General features: G+C 37.6%; 1 protein-coding gene across 2 annotated transcripts in view; it reads left to right on the top strand.

Annotated features, from left to right (window-relative positions):
* The window catches only part of TENM3 (teneurin transmembrane protein 3), a 469,784-nt gene that overhangs the window by 115,409 nt on the left and 341,340 nt on the right, over positions 1-13,035 (top strand). The gene's annotated exons all lie outside the window — the stretch shown is intronic.

The raw sequence follows: 13,035 nt of genomic DNA, 5'->3' as shown, positions 1-13,035 counted from the left end.
ATACCAATTAAATGCAGTAAAACATTATTTCTATAAAGCAATGTCATTTATGAACATTTTATTACATAGAGCTACTCTTCAGTTTCTACAATGAGAAAATTGCTTGGCTCACACTGAGATGAATTGTAGGTGTTTCCTGTGCCGTCTTCACATTGCGCACACAATGGAAGTATGTACTTCTTTGGAAAGAAAGATGATCAGATACTGAAGAACATGCTGAATGTTCTGAGGTATAAAGCCACTTAAACAAGCAAAATAAATCAAACTTGTTCTGCTGTGTGTCTGCTGGTTGTACTTGCATGTGCTAACATTCTTTCCTGGCTGATGGCTGTTTTTTACTTTTTTTGTTTGATATGCCTTTTGATGAATGTTCAGTATTTTCACAGGACCTTAAAATTTTTCAGCTCGTTCTCTGCAGATGTGTGTCCATGTTTGTTTTTTTTTTTCCTTTGGTTCAATAGCAACATATAATAGAACTGGACCCTAGTGTATGTATACTTCTGGTAAGTGAAGATGATCAGCAATCTGAAATCCTGGGAGCAAGTAGTCATTGATCAAACAAGATGTCATACATTTAACTATGAAATCTATCCCCAACAAAAACGACTTCAGTGTTGGGCTCTGAATGAAACTGGGGGTCACAGAAGTGCCTCATTTGGTTTGTGGCCTTTGTTTAATCAGGTTGTAGTCTTAAAATACACGTTGAAGATGTCATTTGCCTTCAGGATTATGGATAGTTACAGGTTAAACTAAATGACAGAAAGGCATCCTTTTTATTAAAACAGAAACAAAGTTCTTTTTTTTTTTTTTTTTTTTTTTGTAAGTGTGTACGTGTTTGTTATACTCTGCTGATGATGATTCAGCCGTGTTTCACAGACATGAAAGTAGAAGTATTAGGATTTCTGGGTGTCTTACCTTGGAGGAAGAAGAACAAAGGTAAGAATCCCACATGTAGCTGCCAAGTGTTTAAAGTGGCCTGGATTCGATTGCCATCTGTCAGAAACTGATGAGTGAACAAAATATTGTTAGCTTGACTATCAGTCATAATGAAAAAGGCCAGCCGAGTGGAATTTGAACCTGGAAGAATAAATTTTTGCAATGACATCTCTGAGTGCAAAGTGCAGTGAATTAGCCAATGATGCATATCAGAGAAGAAGCTGAAAAATACTTTTGCAAAATGGAAAGAACTGAACATAATTAATCTCACCTATAATTAATCTGTTATAAAGTCAGTTTGTAATCTGATTAGCTGCATTTTCGTCAGACTGAACCAGACCAAAGCTGTAATAGTTTCTCCATGCAGACTGATGCTATTTTATTAAAATGGTAGTGGGAACGCTTCCAGATGAGTCGATACTCCATGTGAATATTTTTGTGTAACAGCAGCCATCCTGCTTCCAGCAGGAAAAAGCAGATCCAGAGTGCACACGGTGCTGATGGGTCTGAAGAATTCTGGTTGGGATTAGAAAGCAGGTGAATGTAGGCATCTGCCAGAGACCAGTGCTGCCACAGGTTAGGCTCTGCCTGCCATTCTGGTATTTGACAGACACTGAACTGAGTTAGCTGTCTTTCCAAAGAGCTGCTGAGAGCAGATGGCAGCTCAGTAATTTAGCCATCCTGTACGGTTCTGTATTTCTCTGAAAGCTGAAGTTAATTGATGTTAAGCTGTAACTTCCTGCCTCCTGCTCTATTCCTTGTTAGAAAAGTTGGAAATATAAAACATGCTTTTTTCTTCCTTTTTTTTCCTTCTGAATATTTCAGAGCAATAATAGGTGGTCTTTGAGAATGTCTGGAAAGTAGTTCTACTTTGTAGTAGAACTGAAAGACTAAAACCAAATATGGCAAGTCAGTTTGTTCTGTTTCTTTTTGGACTGTTCTGCTCTTTGGCTCTTTGGGTGCTTGGGTTTTTCGTTGAATTTTTTTATTGCTTTTGTTTGGGTTTCTTGGGGGATTTTTTTATTTTTATTTTTATTTTATTTTTTTTTTTTTGAGGGCTAGCAAGGGATGTGGTAGCAGTAGACTAAACTTCCTCTTCTCCAACACTGAATTCTTTTGGTCAGCATGGATTTTTAAAGACATGTTGATTTCTGATGTGAAATAACATTAATAGAACTTTTTTCCACTGCTAAAGCTCCTTTGGTTCAGTTTGGCACTGCTTAGAGAACTCTGTTTGCACAGTAACTTTTTGCAGTACATTACCTATGCAGAAGAATGCTTCCAATTAGGTTTACTATGGTGCGACTCCTAATGCTGCCGAATGGTAGTTTTTTAAGGTGTTTTGAATTTGTTTTTTTGAACAGTGCTTTATTATATTCACAATAGGAGTAGTCATATGGTGTGATAAGAGGTGTTATTGTTCAGAAATCACTGTTGATTTGGTGTAGTGGATCCACTGAAAATCTTGACTGACTGCCCACAATATAGTAAATAGAAGAGGAGGAGGCAGGTCCCTTAGTGTTGTAACTTGGAAGCACTGCTTCTTTCCTCTTGGATCTGATATGGAAAGAACTGTGAAGGCAGAAGTGATACTGCCTGTAAATTGCCTTACATTAATTCCTATTCCAATTCCATGTAGCATATGTAAGTGAAAATCCTGGAAATATGTTTGCTAAATCATGTGGTAAATGGTCTTGTTGATGACTGCAGAGTTGCTTTGGGGATGGAGTTGTTAAGCACTTATTATAGGAATCCAACAGGGCAAATTAAGAGAAACCTGTGTGTGCTTGTTATTTTAGGACTTTTATGCTCATCTTCTAAGAGACTCATGTAGGCCCTCATGACCTAAAAAGCCTTGCTGTCTTCTAGTCAGAGGTTAACTTCTGAAATCGCTGTTACTGACCGATCAACAATTAAAATAACTGCCTCCAAGGGAGAATTTAATGTTACTGTTCTTTAATGCTAAAGACCTGAATGTTGCTATTAATAATACATAGAAAGTAGCTTTTTAATGTTCTGCTTCGTTGTGTGTGGTATTTTTTCATGTGACTGAGCCTTTTCATACATGTAAATTAAGGGGAATGCATTATGTAAGTAATTATTGGGCAGGTTTCTCATTTGGCTGTAGCACCATTGCAAGCTTTTCCTTATAACTCAACTGTTCAGATGCAGTGGGTGGAACTTCAGTCTGCACGGGAGTGTTCCTTGGAAATGTCATTCCAAGTACATAAAACCTCTGTGCGTAGCAGAATTTGCCTTTACAATAAATTTTGTTGCAGAAGAACCAATGCGTTCTCTTTTTCCTGATGCTAACAGTGTACATTTGAAGACTTGGCTGTGAGGCTCATTTAAAACAAGCATTGCTGTTGTTTGCACTGCTTCCTAGATTCTTCTCTAGATGTACGTCATTAAAGATGTATCACATCTTAATGTCATTATACAAATACGTACCTCTACATAATAATATAATTTAAATATTTATGGGATAGGTGAATCATTTTTTCTCACCTTTTTTTTTTTTTAAAAAAAATTCTTGAAAATGGCATTACTTATCTGAAAAATGATCATCCTCTTATAATGCAGTTCATGCCGGGATTGTAAGCATTTTCAGTAACCTTTGTGAGCAGCTTTACTTGATAGATCTGAAATTCCAGCTGAGTCAGTGAAGGCTTTTGATGGCAGTGATTATTTTCTAGTCATCATTATTATAACAGTGGAATTCCCCTCTGTGAAAGAAAGGGGTCAGCTGTTTTTTATAAAGTTCAGACATGAGCTTTATCACAGTAGTAATAAAAGTCATTGCTTGCTCGGTAACCCAAAGGACAATGTACCACTGGAAAATTTAACCAGATTTGCACTGTTAGGTTAATTTTAGTATTAGCACATGACTGAATCAAAGCATAGCATACTAATAAACAGGGAATGTGGGTGGGTTCAGACATTTATGGAATACTGGTGAGTGTGAATAATATCTTAAAAACAATTGAAACAAGATTGTGCCTCGTTTTACATTTGTAAATGTGTATTTTCTGATGGGATGGGGGGTGGTAGCTTTTAATTTTTAACTCCTGGTTATGTATGTATATGCATTTAATATTCTGGGAGCCCTACATTGCCTTCATTTTTCCATTCATGCTGGTATATACTGTACAACTGTCAACATTGAGTTGATTTAACAAGTGGATGGAAAGTATTATTTTCACTTTGTGGAGAGAAAAAATGCCACAGGTCTTTTAGCTTTAGCATGTGGTAGAGTTACGTGACGTCAAAAATCAATTCTTTGGAATCTTTTCTGAAATTCAGGATTAATATTGTGAGCTATGAAGTGTGGTGGCTGTTTCTAGGACATCAGTTTTCCCATGGCGCAAAGAGCTTTCCACCAGTAGGTGAGGAAGAAGGTTCCTAGCGTGTGGTGAACAGCAAACAACACGCAGCCCCCTCATGGCAGAACCAGACACTTCTGCTCTCCCTACATCCTCAAAAGGTTTCCAGGGCTCTGTTTGCAAAGGCTGCTGTGGAAGGGCTGCGTGAACAGGGTGGAGCAGGAACAACTCCCTGTATTATGCATCAGGCCACGACAAGTGCTTTTCTGATGAAGGCTGTTACTGAATGCATTGTTGGTGGTGATATTTCACATTGAGCTTCTGTTAGGTTAACCTTTGTGAGAAACAAAGACAGCTGAACACGTGTGCACACACTGAGTGCTAAAACAAATACAAGTCATGGGCTGCACCTTTCAATAAAGAAAGTGGGAGGCAAAACTTCCTTTAATGAAGTAAAGGAAGTTTGCATATAGTCTCCCCCACGTTAATCTCTGCAGGTGGTATTCATCTCCTTAGTGTTGTCTTTATACATTCCAAGAGCTACAGCTACCGAAAACGAAACAGGATTCCTTTTGCAAGCATACATGTTCAGTGTTTTTTTGCATGTTTCCCTCTTCAATAGAAGCTGATTTACCCAGAACCTGACAGCCTTACAAGTGCATATTGTGCTGAGCTTTTGAGATCCCAGGAAGTAATTGAATAAAGGAGAGCGCTTTCAGTCCTGTTACAGCTGCAGAGTATTTCAGAATATCATATAACAAATCACTGCAAGCTGTTTAAATGATGAAACTTTGGATAAAATATCATGTGATGGTGCAGTGTGTTTCAAAGAATTGCATTCTCTAGTGTGCTAAAATATCACACGCTGATTTACTCTACCTAATTGAGATTTTAATAGTTGTATCATTGTAAGGAAGTTGTGTCGTGTCTGTGTGGAGGGAATCAGATGAGTACTACATAAAGTAGATGAGAAGTAACTTTTCCTAAGATGTGTCACAAAAACTGATCATTGAGCACAGCGTTAGCAAAATGGTGGGTTTTATGGCGCTTTTGTGATTGGGAGACTCCGATTTGTAGACTTGAACGAATTCACGGATAGCACTGTCTGATATTTTTAAGCTTTATAGGCTGTTAGAAACAACGGGATTGATGTTACCCTTAAAAGTTTTCTTTTAAAATAAAAGTGAAAGTATTTTAAAGCTAAGCTTCTTTGAGGTTTCAGGGAAAAAATAATCTACTTGTAGGTTTGAAATTATAATGCATCCTTCAGTTAAACTCTCTATTGTGTAAGATGAATTTACTTTTTTTAATCTCCAATTACTGGTGTAAATCAGGATGTTTGAAAAAAACTCAAGAAAGAAAAATTTAAAACAGCATTTGCACTGAAACTGTTTTGGGTAATCAGATGTTTTGTATATTAATTGTTTGATGCTGGGCTGTGAATTTCAGATATTGGACTTGATTGAACACACCAAGTTGAGGAAGAAGCCTACAAGTGGTGATGTGCGGAACTGTAATTTGATGTAGACATTATAAAATTAACATTTGATTTACATGGAGTATCCTTGACAAAAGAATGACTGAATTCAGAAGCAAATATTCATGTTTATTCAAGACCAAGTTGGATGGGGCACTGGGCAGCCTGATCTAGTATTAGATATGGAGATTGGCTGCCCTGCCTTCAGCAGGGGGGGGTGGAGCTTGATGATCCTTGAGGCCCCTTCCACCCCAGGCCATTCTATGATTGTATGTTTTAGGAGTTTTTTCAAGACATTTGTAAGCTTGATCAATGAGTCACTGTACAAAAAGAACTGAAAGTTTAATGGGAGCAGGATTTCCCCAGGCATTGAAGGAAGTCCTTGGGAAAGAAGGAATCTATACAATCTGGTTTCAAGGGAGCTGAGAAATTCACTGCCTGAAAAAGGGAAATAGAAGAGGAATTTGGATAGTGCGAAGAATTAGGCTGAAGCAATCTGCTCTCACTAGTGAGGAAACCAAGGCAGGGAAACAGGTGCATCTTTGCAGTGTTTTATTTCTGTATGCAGGTGTAGCTTTTGACATGAGTTGATCTTAAACACTTAATTTTGGAATTACTGTTCCTGTGTCATTGTTCGCATTCATTTTTCCTAGTGATGTGGCAAGTTAATCAAGAGCGCCCTCAGGATTTGGAGATCTGTGACGAAGTGCTCACAGTGTTGCAACATTTCACAAGGCTGACCTGTTAGCAGGGGGCTTCAAGCATTGCAACTGCAATGCCTAGTTTGTAGGAAGGATGAGAAATCTCTGCCCAGGGTGTTTGTCAGTGAGATAAGGAGAGGGAGAAGCAGTACCAAAGCCTCTTCAAATGAGTCCTAAGCTCCTGGGACCTGCTGTCCTAATGATCTGTTTGTTGTGATCACCCTCTCATCCTTATCCTGCAAGATAAGGATTATTCTGTGCGGTAACCTACTACTTGATTTATTATTTTCTTCAATTCATTGGTGGCAATGTGAGTTGAAAGTTCTCTGCCGATGCCACAATGTATCTTGGGACCAGCCACATGGAATGAGTATGACTGGTGCATGCTGAACACAATTATTCCATCATTGTGGGAAACCTTGATTAATTCTGTCCAAATAGTACTTCGTTGTTAGTTAACTTAAAGACATTCCTACTGATCTTGACCAGAAATCGCATTTTCAGGGTAGTATGCCAATGTAAATATTTTCATTTGTGAAACTCATTATTGAGATCCTGAATGAGTGTTTTGCGGTTCTAACAGCTCTCATTAATGTTTATTAAGGGGTTCTCAAGTGTGTAGTAAGGTAATCTGGAATAATTTCAGTTGTGAGGGTGTTCTTGAGGTCATCCAGTCCAAACCTATGTGTAAAGCTAAGCTATCTTCAAAGCTCAGTAAGGTTGCTCAAAGGCTGGAGAAAGTCAAGCTCTGAAAATCCCTGGGGATGGAGATTTCCCTACTTCTTTTGGCAGGTTGTTCCAGTGCTTAACCTGTCTCATTAGGAAGCTGCAAGAAGGAGTTCATATGTGTGGTTAGTACATTTAGAATTCAGATTTTGTTTTGGGTGTCCCATATCTTACTTTTGAGTGAGGTGCAGATTAATTTGACACACAAAAATGGTTGTTTTGACCCAGAGCTTTTAACTGCCCTCTGAGAAGACTCAGGTAATAGGCCTTTCTCTAGGATTTGACTTTTTGTCTTTTGTTTCAGTATTTTTGAGTTGCTGTGGAGTGTTTTGGAACTCACAGAATGTTTGGTTCTGTTACCTTATAAAATCATTTATATCTACTTATTTCCTATTTCCTCAAATATATCATGTTGGAAAGCTTTTGCTCTGTACCAGTGTTGAGATGGATAGTTTGCAGTGTACAAACATTTGTCTGGTTTTGCACCCTGCCCTGTGTTTGGTACCATCATTGTCAGCTGGCTTCTAGAAACAGAGTCCTGTGGAATTTGCATCAAGTTGGACAGCTTGAGATATGTGATTTTTCCAAGAGAAAAAAGGTTCGTAAGGTAGTACATAAGACAGTTTAAATATGAAATTACTGTTGTGTTCATTCTTGAAGGGCAAAAAAAGAGAAGAAGAGTTGGTGGAAGCAGACAGCAGATTGTTCTTTGGGTTGTTGGGATTTTTTTCTATGTAATTTTCTAGTGAATCAAGGGCTTATCTTTATCTTCAAGAACCTGCTTAATTTTTATATCCATAATGTTTTATCACTTTTCATGTCTGGAAATTATTATTTTTTTCTGTACCATATGAACACTGCTATCTTTTGAAGAACAGGACTCATGCAGAGTCAATGAAATGCAATGAACTGAAGCTGTCAGTATTGTAATGATATTTTCAGGAGCCTTAATAGGGGACAAGAATGAGAAGTTAGCTTACTGGATGCCTGGTAGCACATATCTTCAAAAGTGTAAGCTGCTCTCCTTGTGACTTATTATGAAAACTTTGAGAAGGAGGTGTTCAGTACTCTACATCTTTTCCAAAATATTACTGGATACATATTTAAGGAACGTGTTTTTATCTTAAATTGAAAACAGTGTATTTGGTACAGATGAATAGTTGGGTCCCTTGGATTAAAGAAATTCACTGCTGGTGAGTTATACAGGTCATGCCAAGTGCATGCCAGAAAAGCCTTTCCAGGTATCTTTCTCTGAAGGTTTTGAACACTTGCCATTTTAAGATGACCTACATACTTGGTCATGCTGAAATCAGGAATTCTGAATTCTGCTTGGAGTTCTGGTAATTCTCTGCAATATAAACCCAGAAGATGGAATACATTCCAGTTTAGCTGATGTGCTTATTTGCCTATCAACCCTTCTGTGAAAGAGGTTTACTACAGTACATGTTGCACAGAGATGAAGATGAGAGCCGTTTCATTAGGGATATGTTGTATTAAAGGTAAATCTGTCACAGAAATGCCTCACACCAGGTGTGTGAGTAAAGGCTGAAAAAGGTGGGGTATGATAACAAAAGTGAAGCAAAAGCAAACAGGATCTTAGCATCTAACTGAATGCAGAATTTTCTTTTAATTAGTAATAGTAAGTACACTGTTATCTAAACTTCTACTAAATGCATCAGTGACTCTAAAGTGCTGAATGCAAGCCTTTTCCTTCCCCCCAGTAATACAGCATTTTTTTGTATCTTAAAATATATGGTTTAGAACACAAACAAATTGTCAATTTATGTTCAATTTTGGCCTTATGAAATGTTTCCTGACAATGTGAATGGGTGTGCTATCTCATCCAGGTTTTGATTCTTCTTTTTCATAACATCTTCCTTATTTATTTGTCTGAAAGTAGGGAAGATGCTTTGCTGTTGTGTTGCAGTCATTTGTTAGGGAGAGTTAAAAAGCTGCATAATCATTTGTTATAGAGTTAAATCCTATGCAGTCATTTGTTAGGGAGAGTTAAAACGTTGACTGCGTGAGTAAGAAATTGAACTGTACTTGGATTATTAACTTTCTTTCCTTAATTGATATCTAAAGTGAGAGAGCTGTCATTTAAAAGTAGTGGGCTGCTATAACAATATGCAACTGTCATGAACTCAGAGCCATAACAGAATTACAAAGCTATATAATGGATAACATCAGAAATTTGGGTGACAAATTAATAGCTGTTATTTACTTCCTGGTTATGCAGCCAGCAGTGGTAACTTTCCTATATTGTCTTTATGAAACAGGCATTTGAGTTCTCCTCTCACAGACACACACACACACACACAAAATCCATGAAAAGACCATGAAAAATGAAAACAAACAAACAAACAAAAAAACCAACATTGCCAACAAATCACAGAGTGATGCAGTTTTATAAAAGAACACCAGGTTCATTAGCATTACCTTATTTCACCGTTAGCCCTTCCTTGTCTTCAAAATATGAACTGGTTAAACAGTGTGATAAATCAATCCCTAGAGCATCCAGTAGTCAGAGACCAACTCATAATGCCCATACAAAGCAAAATCTGCTTCTGTATGAATTTGCTCTTACCATTCATTTTTCGGTTGTTTCACTTTTTATAAGGCGACTTTATGCTGGAACACATCACCTGTTTGTACTACTCTGATTTTGTGCTGATGTTTTGGGTTACAGTTTGATAAACTTCATATAACGTTCTTCTGATGATGTGACAAATGTGATGTAGTCATGTTTCCAGGCCTGGCCCTCTAGGTTCCATTAGTTCCATTAGGTGAAGGAGCAGTGCTCCCATCTAATGCTACTGTGGTGGAATTGCTGCCCTATTAGCCTTGTAAACATTTTTTGTGCTGACAGCTTATTGTGTCAAACATTTACAGAGCTTGCTATTAGTACAGAAGAGACAGCATTGAGCAAACAGCTTTTGGCCTTCTCTTTACAACCACTAATAAAGGCTACAAATTGAATCAGGCTTTTGGGTGGGGTTTTGTGAAGCTGGTATTGGAAATTCTGAAGTGGTCAGTTTTTGTGAATTCTGAAAACAAAAATATGTTCTAATACTACATATGGACTGAAAGAGAGAGAATGGAAATAATAATTTTCTGCAATAATGTAGAATTGGTAATATCAAGCTCTTGTTTGATGTTGCTACAAGTTAACCAGACTCTTAAATAAGAAAATCTAAATTTTCTGGTTGAAGAGAATTGTCAACTCATTTTCATAGTACAAAGAAACTCAAAATTAAAATGGTATAATCTTTAAGTTCTGCACCAATTTTCTAACATAACATCAGGTTGACATAAAAACATAGCCATCCTATGTGTCTCCACCTCCTCATTTATTTCAAGGATGCAGGGTACATGTCCCTGTGCACTCAGGGAAAGAGAAATTGATATTGAAGGTCAGGGGAGAAAAAAAGCTCCTGGCTATTTCTCTCCACTTCCCTGTGCCTGAGTAAGAAACATTACACAACTGTTTACTCAAGTCTTTCTCCTGTTTCTGTAAGAGCACTTCTCATGTACAGTGTATGGTATGGTATGAATTAATTTGAGGATACAACCAAAAGAAGGAGGTGTCTTTTGTGTTTAGAGACTTCCTTTAATTTTTCACTGTCAGTGATGTATAGATTGTGACATTAATGGTCAAGTTGGCTAGACTTACAGATTGCATCCTAAGAAAAGAAACCTTTTGCAGACTGCAAACTGCTTTAATATCACTATCTTGTTTCTGTTCTTCATATACATCTGTTAACAACAACAATGATTGTTAAACTTCTTCAGTGTAATATATATAGTAAATTTAATTTAGATTTCAACGTCAAGTACAATACACATGTAAAGGTTAGGACCTTACTTAGGAAATTGACAGACTGGTGCTCACATTTATATTTTTAATTCTATTTTCCTTTATGTGTACCTTGTGGCACAAGTCAGTGACTCAGTAGTAAATACATGATTATATAATTGAAGATAATATCATAATGGATAATACTAAAAGAGTGTTTTAGTTTTGTCTTAGCATTTAGTCAGATGGCAAGTAAGTCTTGCAGCCATGTGCATTTTACTTCAGAGTTTCTAGATGATCAGCTTTGCAGTGTGGGTAGTACTAGTTCTTAAGGATAGTTGTTGAACTCCTCATTCTTCTCCACTGAAAGAAAGTCTGCCTGTGAACTGCAGGGCTATTTCAGCCAACAGCTGGAGAAGATCATTATATTTGATTTGGGAGGTGGAAGTGCTTGAGAGAGCTAGTTTAGTTTTCTTTTTATTACAGGAGTTTGAATGACTTTAGTTAAGGGCTCCAAGTCAGATTGGCAGCACCCTGTGCTGTACTGAGAGGTTGTTGCTTGACTGAAAATCTGAGTTGCTGCAAGGGCTGTGGTGCTGACCACTAAAGGTATGTGGTGGCACGGGAAGGCTGTTGTTTCCAGTAGCATTGACTCTTTCCTGAGGAAAGTTTTTGCTCATGGAGCAAAAACTCTCTCCTGTTCCGGTGGCTGTAATTCCACTCTGATTTGGGCCCTTGTACCAAGCCTTCAGAGTATACCAGTAACATTCTACAAATGTCAAAATCTTACTGAACAAGACAAAATAAAAAGGGGGGGTTCTGCAGGCTGTAGTCAAGTTGGTCCTGAAATGGCTGAACTGAACAAAGAGATTCTTCTGTAGCTTTGACTGGTCTACTAATTTAGAGTTTCAAAGTCCATCCATGCACAGTAGATCTCTTCCATGTTCACATAAGTTACAGTTTCAGTTTATAGCGACAGTTGGTAGGAACCCCAAATTGCAAGTCTTCCTATGGTGTCCCGTTCAGCTCTGTTCTGTCACTGCAGAAACAGATTGAGGCCCTATAGTCACTGTGGAGTCACCAATATCCATGAGCAAACTGTAGTTACGTGGCTGAAATAGCGGCTGGTGTGCCACTTACACCATTACCCTTGTGTTTGATATTTAGCTAGGAGAAAAACATGCTTAAGCAGCAACATTATTCTCCCAGAAATAAAAAGTAACCCATAGGTGTCTCAGCTTTAGGCAACGGGGCTATTGATTGCTCTTGGTCCATTCGTGTAATTAATCTGACAACAGTGACTGATGTGATCTCTACTTTTCCAGTTACTGAGAAATGACTAGGGATAAAAACAGCACCATTGCCGAAGAATGTTTTAGTAGTACATATCACGGGAAGAAAATCACCAGTTTTCCTGAACAGAGTTACTCAACACTGTGATTGCTACCTACCAGAGTTTTGGCTTTAATTGTTTTTTGGATTGTATTAAGAAAATTTTTGAAATTGTTCTACTTAACAAAAGGATTTGGGGAAAAACAAAACAAAAACAAAAAACTGTTGCTACTGTAACTCTAAAAGATGTCATTTGATACATGTGTAACTTTGACTAGGGCACTTTTTCATACATTTTTCATTGTTTTAAAAAAAGAATGAAACTAAATAGAACACGATGCAGGGAAAAAACCTCTTAGAACTGTGAGTTCACTTCATTCCTGGAGGCATCGAAGTCTGCTTGAACAAAAGCAGTGAACTTTCTCACAGCCTTCATTCAGCTGCTCAGCTCCCTGACAGCTGGATCACTTACTGACCCTTCCCTTTGTATGATTTCTTCTGGGATGAAATCTAAGTACTGCCGTGCTGAGCATTTTCCAAACGTAGGAGGACCAAACAAGAGACAGACTTATCTTAGATTGACGACTAGATTGATGGTATGCAGCACAGAAGGTTCAAGCCCCATGCTAGCATGAAATAATTTGACAGATAGAAATATTTGCTTATAAATTGAAAGAGTAGGTAATAATAGTGGTTTTTATGATTACATTACATGATATTTTATGATTACACAGACTAATAGCT

The sequence above is a fragment of the Lagopus leucura genome, unplaced genomic scaffold, assembly GCF_019238085.1.
Source record: "Lagopus leucura isolate 7727_CA_CO unplaced genomic scaffold, USGS_WTPT01 Super-Scaffold_100004, whole genome shotgun sequence".
NCBI classification, from domain to species: Eukaryota; Metazoa; Chordata; class Aves; order Galliformes; family Phasianidae; genus Lagopus; species Lagopus leucura.
Note: the sequence above shows the minus strand (reverse complement) of the source record. Positions and strands in the feature narration are given on the sequence as shown.